Here is a 10,701-nt window from a genome sequence, read left to right on the forward strand (position 1 = left end):
TCCAAGAACAACTGACCCCAGCCTTCTTGGGAGAATGGCTGCATAAGAGAGAAGAGGGATGGCTTCCTGTGGCAGGCAGTATTGGTGCTATGTTGCTATAAAGCGGTCAGGGGACACTTTCCTTTTTCTTCTCATCTTAAGACCTCAACATTCATATTGTTTTCCTTTAATGAGTGGTTCCAGATTGCCTTTTAGCTTTTGCTTAGATTTTTAGTTATTGTATTTTCTGTTCTCCCTCCCACTCCTTCACCCAACAGGTTCTCCAATTGTCCTCCAGTGCAATTGGAACATGCCACCAAATGGGACTATGGCACCTTTGGCCTTCATTCATCTTAGCAGCAGGATGAAGTGGTTTGCTGGTTAGGCAGGATTAAGATTGCTTTTGAGGAGACCAAGATGGCTGGCGACCTGTAAAGACTCAAAAGCTGAGACTCCTGGTTTTCAGAGATATATTTCGAGCTAATTCCTCAGATATTATTACTTTTGGTCAAGAAAATGCCTCACACTAAGAGGAAAGCTTGTGTAAGAGACATTACCTCAACTCCGGAGCAAGATACCTGATAACCGAGGATTGAAGCAGCTTTTGCTAAGACGCCGACAATTCACCCGGAAGCAGTAGTCGCTGGGGTCAGCAAGGGGCAGCTGCTGAGCCCCTTGACTCTAGAGACATCGTTAAGCCCGGGTGCTCCAACAGCTCCAGATCCACCGACGAGACTGTCTGGTTCTGTGAACAACTCGCCAGAAATCAGTGGGAACCAGAGAAGAGAGGAGGAACCCTTTTCGGTGAACCCGAGGGAACTGGGTTCCAGGACTCTCGTCGAACAGGCACAACATCGCCCGGAACAGCGTAAGAGTGGAGAAGGCCTTATGGAGGTAGGAACTATGAAGGAGAATAATATATCCCTGTTCAGTACCACTCCAGCTCTTGCACTTTCTTTGGAAGAAATCAGGAATATATTATTAGTGATGCAGAAATCAATCAATACACTAACGGTTACAGTTCAAGAAGCGATAACTAAAACACATGCTGCAGAAGAGAAAATGATAAATATGGAGAAACAATTGGAAATAATGGAAGGCAGAGTAAAAGAAATCGAGAATGTGCAAATAAATCTGATAAAGTCAGAAAAAATGTTTGAAAAGAAAATGGAGATCTATGAAAACCAGGCGAAAAGGGCAAATTTGAGAATTTTAAATTTCCCTAAAACCAAACTAATGACACCAATGGAATTATTCAAAAGCTATCTCTTAAATATATTAAAATTTACACCAGATGTAATACCTGCGATATCAACAATGTATTATCTACTAGAGATGTGAATCGGAACCAGAATCGGTTTGGATTCCGGTTCCGATTCACATGTGGGGTTTTTTGCATCGGGCCCGATCGCGGTTTTGTTTATCGGCTGCGCCCGAGCCGATAAACAAAAAACCCACCCCAACCCCTTAAAACTAACCCCTTAGCTTCCCCCACCCTCCCGACCCCCCCAAAAACTTTTTACAGGTACCCGGTGGTCCAGTGGGGGTCCCGGGAGCGATCTCCCGTTCTGGGCCATCCTCCCACTCCCGGGCCGTTGGCTGCCACTAATCAAAATGGCGCCGATGGCCCTTTGCCCTTACCATGTGACAGGGGTTAGTTTTAAAGGGTCGGGGTGGGTTTAGGGGTTATTTTTGTGTGCCATTTTTCCCGCCCTCCCCCAAAACGATAAGGGAACCCCCACAACCAATATCGTGGGGTTTTCCTATCATTTTGGGAGAGCCCCCGATTTCTGACGATTTTGAAAATATCGACGATATTTTCAATCGTCCGAAGCCCGATTCACATCCCTATTATCTACCATAGAGATCATCACCACAAGAAGAAATTTCTCGATCGGAAAATCAAGAAGATATAAATCTAAATTTATCTGACTTTCTTGAGAAATCCTTTGAAATGGAAATAAGTCTAAGAGCAACACTTTTTGTGCAGTTTTATTTCTTGACCGAAAGAGACAATGTTTTGAAACACTACTTTAGATTTCAGAAGCTAAAGTTTTATGGGCAACCAATTCAGATTTTTCCGGACATTGCAAGAATAACACAGTTAAAGAGAAAAAAATTCCTTGCAATGGGGGGGGGGAGGTAACTGATAGGGGAGTAAAATTTATTTTGCATTTCCCTTGCCATTGTTTCAATGTTAAAATGTAATAAAATATAAATGAAAAAAAAAAAGATTGCTGTTGAAATGGAATGGTGTGTTAGCAATTCTAGATATTTCAGATTCAGTTGAGCTTATTTTTCCATCCCCCCAAAAAAAAGCTTTCAGGCTGCTACTGTTGTTATTAATTTTTTTTGCCAAAATGTACTATGCAAATATTAAAGTGTATGGTTACATAACTGGATAGATTGAAAGAAGAGGCCAACTTTCTTTTACTTGCCCAAAAGTTATCCTTATATAATAAGAAAGGCAAAAACAAGCAGCACTGTGAGCCAGTTATGAAGTAGAAAAATAATATTCCTTATCAAACCTACATCAAAGGAAATGTAAGACTTGCCATACTGGGTCAGACCAAAGGTCCATCAAGCCCAGTATCCTGTTTCCAACATTGGCCAAACCAGGCCACAAATATCTGACAGGATCCCAAGGGGTAGACAGTTTCCAAGATGCTTGTCCTAAGATGCTTATCCCAACTCTACCTTAATAATGGTTAATGGTTCCTCTAAGAACTTGTCCAAACCTTTTTTAAACGCAGATCCAATAATAGATTTCATCACATACTCTGGCAACAAATTCCAGAGCTTAATTATGCGTTAAGTAAAAAAATATTTTCTCTTATTAGTTTTAAATGTATTACCTAGTAACTTCATTGTGTTTCCCCTAGTCTTTGCACTCTTTGAAAGAGTAAACAATTGATTAACATTTACTTGTTCCATTTCACTCATTATTTTATAGACCTCTATCATATCTCCCCCATCTGTCTCCTCTCCAAGCTGAACAGCCCTAACCTCTTTAGCCTTTCTTCATAGGGGAGCTGTTCCATCCCCCTTTATCATTTTGGTTGCCCCATAAACACAGAAGAGGAAAAAAGAGTATCAGGCCTCTAGTGTTGATGGTCTCTCCTGGCACAATATATATTCCTTGATTTCATCACATGTTAAGTAAATAATCCTTTCCTCTGAAAGTAATGACATCTATTTTCTCTTAAAAGATCCTTCCTTATTTTGTTTGTTTCTGGGGTAAAAAAGGTTAACTGATATATTTGTATAGTGCAATTAAAATTCCTCCTCAGTCATCATGTTTCTAAGGAAAACGGCCACAGTTTGGAGAATCATTCAGCATATGTAAGCTCCTGTGTTTCCTGGATTATGTTAGTAGTCCTTATATTTCTACTTTGTTCTAACCTTATGATATCACTTTCAAGGATGGATGAGAAAACGGAGACTCAAATTCATATTGTGCTTAGACAAATTAAGCAATATTATTGTCAAAATGTCATTCCCTGCTTTCCACGAGAACATAAGAACATAAGAAAATGCCATACTGGGTCAGACCAAGGGTCCATCAAGCCCAGCATCCTGTTTCCAACAGTGGCCAATCCAGGCCATAAGAACCTGGCAAGTACCCAAAAACTAAGTCTATTCCATGTAACCATTGCTAATGGCAGTGGCTATTCTCTAAGTGAACTTATTAGCAGGTAATGGACTTCTCCTCCAAGAACTTATCCAATCCTTTTTTAAACACAGCTATACTAACTGCAAGAATCACATTCTCTGGCAACAAATTCCAGAGTTTAATTGTGCGTTGAGTAAAAAAGAACTTTCTCCGATTAGTTTTAAATGTGCCCCATGCTAACTTCATGGAGTGCCCCCTAGTCTTTCTACTATCCGAAAGAGTAAATAACCGATTCACATCTACCCGTTCTAGACCTCTCATGATTTTAAACACCTCTATCATATCCCCCCTCAGTCGTCTCTTCTCCAAGCTGAAAAGTCCTAACCTCTTTAGTCTTTCCTCATAGGGGAGTTGTTCCATTCCCCTTATCATTTTGGTAGCCCTTCTCTGTACCTTCTCCAACACAATTATATCTTTTTTGAGATGCGGCGACCAGAATTGTACACAGTTTTCAAGGTGCAGTCTCACCATGGAGCGATACAGAGGCATTATGACATTTTCCGTTTTATTCATCATTCCTTTTCTAATAATTCCCAACATTCTGTTTGCTTTTTTGACTGCCGCAGCACACTGCACCGACGATTTCAATGTGTTATCCACTATGACACCTAGATCTCTTTCTTGGGTTGTAGCACCTAATATGGAACCCAACATTGTGTAATTATAGCATGGGTTATTTTTCCCTATATGCATCACCTTGCACTTATCCACATTAAATTTCATCTGCCATTTGGATGCCCAATTTTCCAGTCTCACAAGGTCTTCCTGCAATTTATCACAATCTGCTTGTGATTTAACTACTCTGAACAATTTTGTGTCATCTGCAAATTTGATTATCTCACTCGTCGTATTTCTTTCCAGATCATTTATAAATATATTGAACAGTAAGGGTCCCAATACAGATCCCTGAGGCACGCCACTGTCCACTCCCTTCCACTGAGAAAATTGCCCATTCAATCCTACTCTCTGTTTCCTGTCTTTTAGCCAGTTTGCAATCCACGAAAGGACATCGCCACCTATCCCATGACTTTTTACTTTTCCTAGAAGCCTCTCATGAGGAACTTTGTCAAACGCCTTTTGAAAATCCAAGTATACTATATCTACCGGTTCACCTTTATCCACATGTTTATTAACTTCTTCAAAAAAGTGAAGCAGATTTGTGAGGCAAGACTTGCCCTGGGTAAAGCCATGCTGACTTTGTTCCATTAAACCATGTCTTTCTATATGTTCTGTGATTTTGATGTTTAGAACACTTTCCACTATTTTTCCTGGCACTGAAGTCAGGCTAACCGGTCTGTAGTTTCCCGGATCGCCCCTGGAGCCCTTTTTAAATATTGGGGTTACATTTGCTATCCTCCAGTCTTCAGGTACAATGGATGATTTTAATGATAAGTTACAAATGTTTACTAATAGGTCTGAAATTTCATTTTTTAGTTCCTTCAGAACTCTGGGGTGTATACCATCCGGTCCAGGTGATTTACTAGTCTTCAGTTTGTCAATCAGGCCTACCACATCTTCTAGGTTCACCGTGATTTGATTCAGTCCATCTGAATCATTACCCATGAAAACCTTCTCCATTACGGGTACCTCCCCAACATCCTCTTCAGTAAACACTGAAGCAAAGAAATCATTTAATCTTTCCGCGATGGCCTTATCTTCTCTAAGTGCCCCTTTAACCCCTCGATCATCTAACGGTCCAACTGACTCCCTCACAGGCTTTCTGCTTCGGATATATTTTAAAAAGTTTTTACTGTGAGTTTTTGCCTCTACAGCCAACTTCTTTTCAAATTCTCTCTTAGCCTGTCTTATCAATGTCTTACATTTAACTTGCCAATGTTTATGCTTTATCCTATTTTCTTCTGTTGGATCCTTCTTCCAATTTTTGAATGAGGATCTTTTGGCTAAAATAGCTTCTTTCACCTCCCCTTTTAACCATGCCGGTAATCGTTTTGCCTTCTTTCCACCTTTCTTAATGTGTGGAATACATCTAGACTGTGCTTCTAGAATGGTATTTTTTAACAATGACCACACCTCTTGGACATTTTTTACTTTTGTAGCTGCTCCTTTCAGTTTTTTTCTAACAATTTTTCTCATTTTATCAAAGTTTCCCTTTTGAAAGTTTAGCACGAGAGCCTTGGATTTGCACACTGTTTCTTTTCCAGTCATTAAATCAAATTTGATCATATTATGATCACTATTGCCAAGCGGCCCCACCACCGTTACCTCTCTTACCAAGTCCTGTGCTCCACTGAGAATTAGATCTAAAATTGCTCCCTCTCTCGTCGGTTCCTGAACCAATTGCTCCATAAAGTTGTAAGGTTCTCTTTCTTCTTCCCATAAAATAGCTGCAAGGAATTGGAGCACTTTTCGTGCGGGCATTCTGCTGACTGGTATGCTACACTGATAGCTGTAACTGTCTCTTAGTCCTGAACCTGCGCAGAGCAACAAAATATTCCTGAACACAAGTTTGATAGGAAATCACCACTAGCCTCTTCTGGGACTGAAGCACTCTTTTTGCTGGCAAAATGTTCAACCAGTCCAATACATTTTAGTGGTGCTTTATCATGCCAATTACGCATAACTTAATGTCCTTCAAAATGCCATTCAAAAATCGACCATCCTAGCATCCTCCCTCCCCCCCCCCCCATTCTAGGAATGGAAACATTTCAACATAGTGAGCGTGAGCTCCTGTTCCCTTGTATCCAGGTGACAGAAAGTGAACAACAGGAAATCGGAAATGAATGTGCTTCAGGTGTAATAATGTCTTGCAGCCCTGTATCTGAGCTGTGGGGTCTGCATGAATTATCACTCTGCCAGTTACCTCAACGAAGTTATTTATTGTCCTTGTTTTGTCATATTGTCTATGGGTTTTATTGAATCTTTTTTTTTGCCAATCTGTGAAGCAACTGTTAGAAAAGAATGTGGCCTGTTGACACTGTCTATTCTTTTAGTTCATTTAAGAAAACTTGTGAAGGCTGAAGGATCATAATCTGGTGGGCAGAGGCCCAACACGCAGTCCTAAAAGGCCCACAGAGTTGCAAGTGAAAAATACTTGGCAGACAGCAGAGGAAAAGAGTCTTAGACCTCGGTTTTACTTTTCCCCTGAGTCACATAAAATAGAAAATTTCCTTCTCTTGGACATTATGTTCCTCTGAAGAGTTTAGTGCCACAAACAGTCCTAAAAAAAAAACAAAACAGTATTTGACCAGGGACTAGCATGAAAAGAGGAAAGAGGCTTTATGTAAATTTAACCGACCTTCCCATGAAATAACGTCTCCATTGACCCTTCCATCATGGTAGTCCCTTAGGGGCAGATTTTAAGTCTGGCGCGTGCCAAAATCAGGAGCTGCGCGCGCACGTAGGACATGCACATATCCTCCCAATTTTAAAAGCCGCCTACAGGCGCGCACATCTCCTGATACGCGAATGTCGCACTTAGTAAAAAAGGGAGTGGGTTGTGGGCATTCCGGGGCGGGGCCAGGAGATGTGCGTGCAAATACTTGTGCGCCTGGGGGCACATCCAGGTCCAGTGCCGCACATGTTTTCTTCCGCTATGGAGAAGGTGCATGTTCAAAAAAAAATGCAGGTATCCCTGAGAGGGTTAAAGAGTCTGGGGGTGATGGGTAAGGAGTGCAGGAGGGTTTGGAGGACCTAGCTCCAGACTGGGCAAACTGGTAGACGAACTGGTGAAACCGGTTAGGGGGTGGACGCGCCTCCCGAATAAAAGTCCCCCACTTGCGCGGCTCAAACCCGTTTTTCCGGGGCTGTGCGTGCCCACTTGCAAAACTGGGCGCACACACATGCACACCTAGGCTGTTTTATAACATGCGCGCACATGTGCACCTATGTTATAAAACTGCTGCGCCTTTGGATACGCGCCAATGCATATGTGTACATCTGCACCTACTTCCCCTTTTTAATGTTACTGTCTTACTGTGTGGACTGTTATAAAATTTAAAAATAATATATGTGGGGACCACGTTATCTTTTGGAATTAGAAATCGGTACAAAAAAACACTTGCTGAAATTATAAAGCTTAGTACCTGATTCAGTAATGGGCAGATTTTCAAAGGCTACGCGCGTAACCTGAGGAAATCTGCCCTTGCACGCGCCAAGCCTATTTTGCATAGGCTCGGCGGCACGCGCATGCCCCGGGACGCGCGTATGTCCCGGGGCTTGCAAAAAGGGGTGGTTTGGGGGCGTGGCCAGGGGGCGTGGTGTCGGCTCGGGGGCATGTTTGGGGGCATGGTGGCGGTCTGGGGCGTGGCCGAGTGCCCCGACACAGCGGCCTGTATCAGGGCCTGCCGCGCCAGCAGACATTCGGCACGTGCAAGTTACAACTGCCCGGAGGCAGGCGTAACTTCCTGGATAAAGGTTAGGAGGGGGATTTATTCAGTAAGGGGTAATAGCGCATCGAAAACGCACTATCCTGTGCGCGCGATTCAGTAAATAAAATTATTCAAATTAGGGCCCGCGGTAAAAAGAGGCGCTAGGGACACTAGTGCATCCCTAGCGCCTCTTTTTTGACAGGAGTGGCGGCTGTCAGCAAGTTTGACAGCCGATGCTCAATTTTGCCTGCGTCGGTTCTCAAACCCTCCAACAGCCACGGGTTCGGAAACCGGACGCTGGCAAAATTGAGCATCTGGTTTTCAACCCACGAGCTGCGGGCCGATTTAAAAATTTTTTTTTGTAAATCTTTAATTATTTTTAACTTTTGGGACCTCCGATTTAATATCACCATGATATTAAGTCGGAGGGTGTACAGAAAAGCAGTTTTTACTGCTTTCTTGTACACTTTCCCGGTGCTGAGAGAAATTAACGCCTACCTTTGGGTAGGCGCTAATTTCTGAAAGTAAAATGTGCGGCTTGGCTGCACATTTTACTTACTGAATCGTGCGGGAATAACTAATAGGGCCATCACCGTGCATTTGCATGTTGCGGGCGCTATTAGTTTCGGGGGGATTTGGAGAGTTGGAGAGTTGGGGGGGTTGGAGAGTGGCCTGTGCGCGCACCGGGAGAGCAAGCGCTCGCCTGCTCTCCCGCGATTTTTACTGTATCGGCCTGATAGAGAGCAAAAGGAAGAATGGATTTTTCAGTGAGAAACTAAGATACTGTACCTTATGGCCTAAAGCCTCAAGCAATGACAGAAACGCATAAGGCTCCACATCCTGACTTGCATGAGGGAGTAAGTTAATTGCAGTGATTTCAAAGCTGTGGAGGTTTTGTGAGAGTCAGTAATTAAATACAATTCAAACCTTCCTGAAGTTCTGCACAACCAAGTTAAGCAGATGGGCATGAACAATAAGCAGCCGCTCTCCCGATTAGGCTCTTTTGGCTGCTTCTTCCGAGTGACCTGGATTAGATATTGTCAGATACAGACGCTGAGATCAGTAGTGTGTGCCCAAGTCATTCATAGCAAAGGGCATTTTCTCAACTGTCCGAAACTGTAAATCTTGAGGAAGAGTCATTTGATGTTATCCATACAGCTATTTCTCTCTTAAATGTGTCTAAGACTTTCACAGAAAGAAAAACAAAATCCTGTTTAAATGTCATGTGGTATAGAGGTAGCAGCTTACCCTACCTTTTGAAGCATAGACCTATGCAAGGTGGATCAGAGCACAGCCCTACAATACAATTCAGCAATCATGGATACATTAACCTGCAAAATCATTATACAGTCTAAAAATATAATAATGCAAATACAATATAAAATAAAAAAAATTGAATAATAAAAGGGTTGAATTACCAGAAATTTTTTAAACTTGTCAGTAGTAGCACCAATCGTCAAGGCAAAGAAAGGACAGTAGCCAGGGCAGTAGCCAGTTTCAAACTCGTGCTAAGTCAATCCTTTTATGAGCTCTTAAAATGAGAAACAGTGATGCCCAGGTTTCATAACAAAGACACAAACACTGTTAGGCTTCATCTCATGGCTTTGCAGGCATTCATGAGGGCGCGAAATTAGGTGCCAGCAGCTCATTGTTTTATTAGCAGGAGCTGTGCACTTCATTCCTCAGACACCACAATGAACATTTACCCTCTAGTGACAAATGTCTGGAAAGGTTGTGGTCTCACTAAGAAGTTTCTGCACTTACTTTAGGATTTTGTTTCTTTGCACTATATATATGTTCCTTTGTCAGAATCCCAAATGAAACAGACAATGTTTTGGACAGAAAACAAGTTGAAAACGTTATGCATTGTGTTATGATGGGGGCTCACTTGGAGCTCTGGTGGTCCCAAAAATTGGACCAATCTCAACCAAATTTCAGTTCCCGCACAACGTTTTCAGCCAGACTGGTACAGTGGTTGTGCTGCTGAAATCTATACATATGGATGGATGGACAGACAGCCTGATCGTCAACAACAGGCACTCTCTCACTGACAAATATGACCAAAAAGAAACAATGTGCATGTGAGCTTCACAGCCAACCTCAAAATGCTCTGCAGCAGTGAATGAAATACAGGACAGTTTTACATTTTGTACCAGCTGCCACATAGCTGGGAAACTATGCAACAGATAAACATATTGAACATGGTACATTAAAATATGTAAATCTTTCTTTAATGCTCCTTTATGTAATGTGGATTTGATCTTACTCAGAAATGAAATTAAAATATGTCATTCTGTTATTATTATTATTATTATTAACACTGGCTCACACATAAAATATCCAAGAAGTCAGAGAAGTTAATTCAACTATCAGTGAGCGTGCCTTCTTAACTAGGAAAGTTGAAAATCAGCTCCGACATTTGAATTTGAGGGTGATTAATTTCCCAAGAGTCCTTGGGAAATCTCCTCGAACAACTTTATGTAGATATCTTATGGATATTCTCCAGATTCCATCGGATCAAATTTCTACCCTAACTAGGGTTGATTTTCTCCCCTTTGAGATCTGGACAGCTTCTTTCATCTCAAATTCATTTGAACTCTTACTTCATTTTTTGAATCCTCTGCATGTGACTTGTTTCCTTTATATATGAACAAGTTTTGTTATAGAAAAAATATTTTCAACATCTGAATGTGAATTTCCTAGGGGATTTGGTTAGGATTT

The sequence above is a fragment of the Rhinatrema bivittatum genome, chromosome 4, assembly GCF_901001135.1.
Source record: "Rhinatrema bivittatum chromosome 4, aRhiBiv1.1, whole genome shotgun sequence".
Classification (NCBI taxonomy): domain Eukaryota; kingdom Metazoa; phylum Chordata; class Amphibia; order Gymnophiona; family Rhinatrematidae; genus Rhinatrema; species Rhinatrema bivittatum.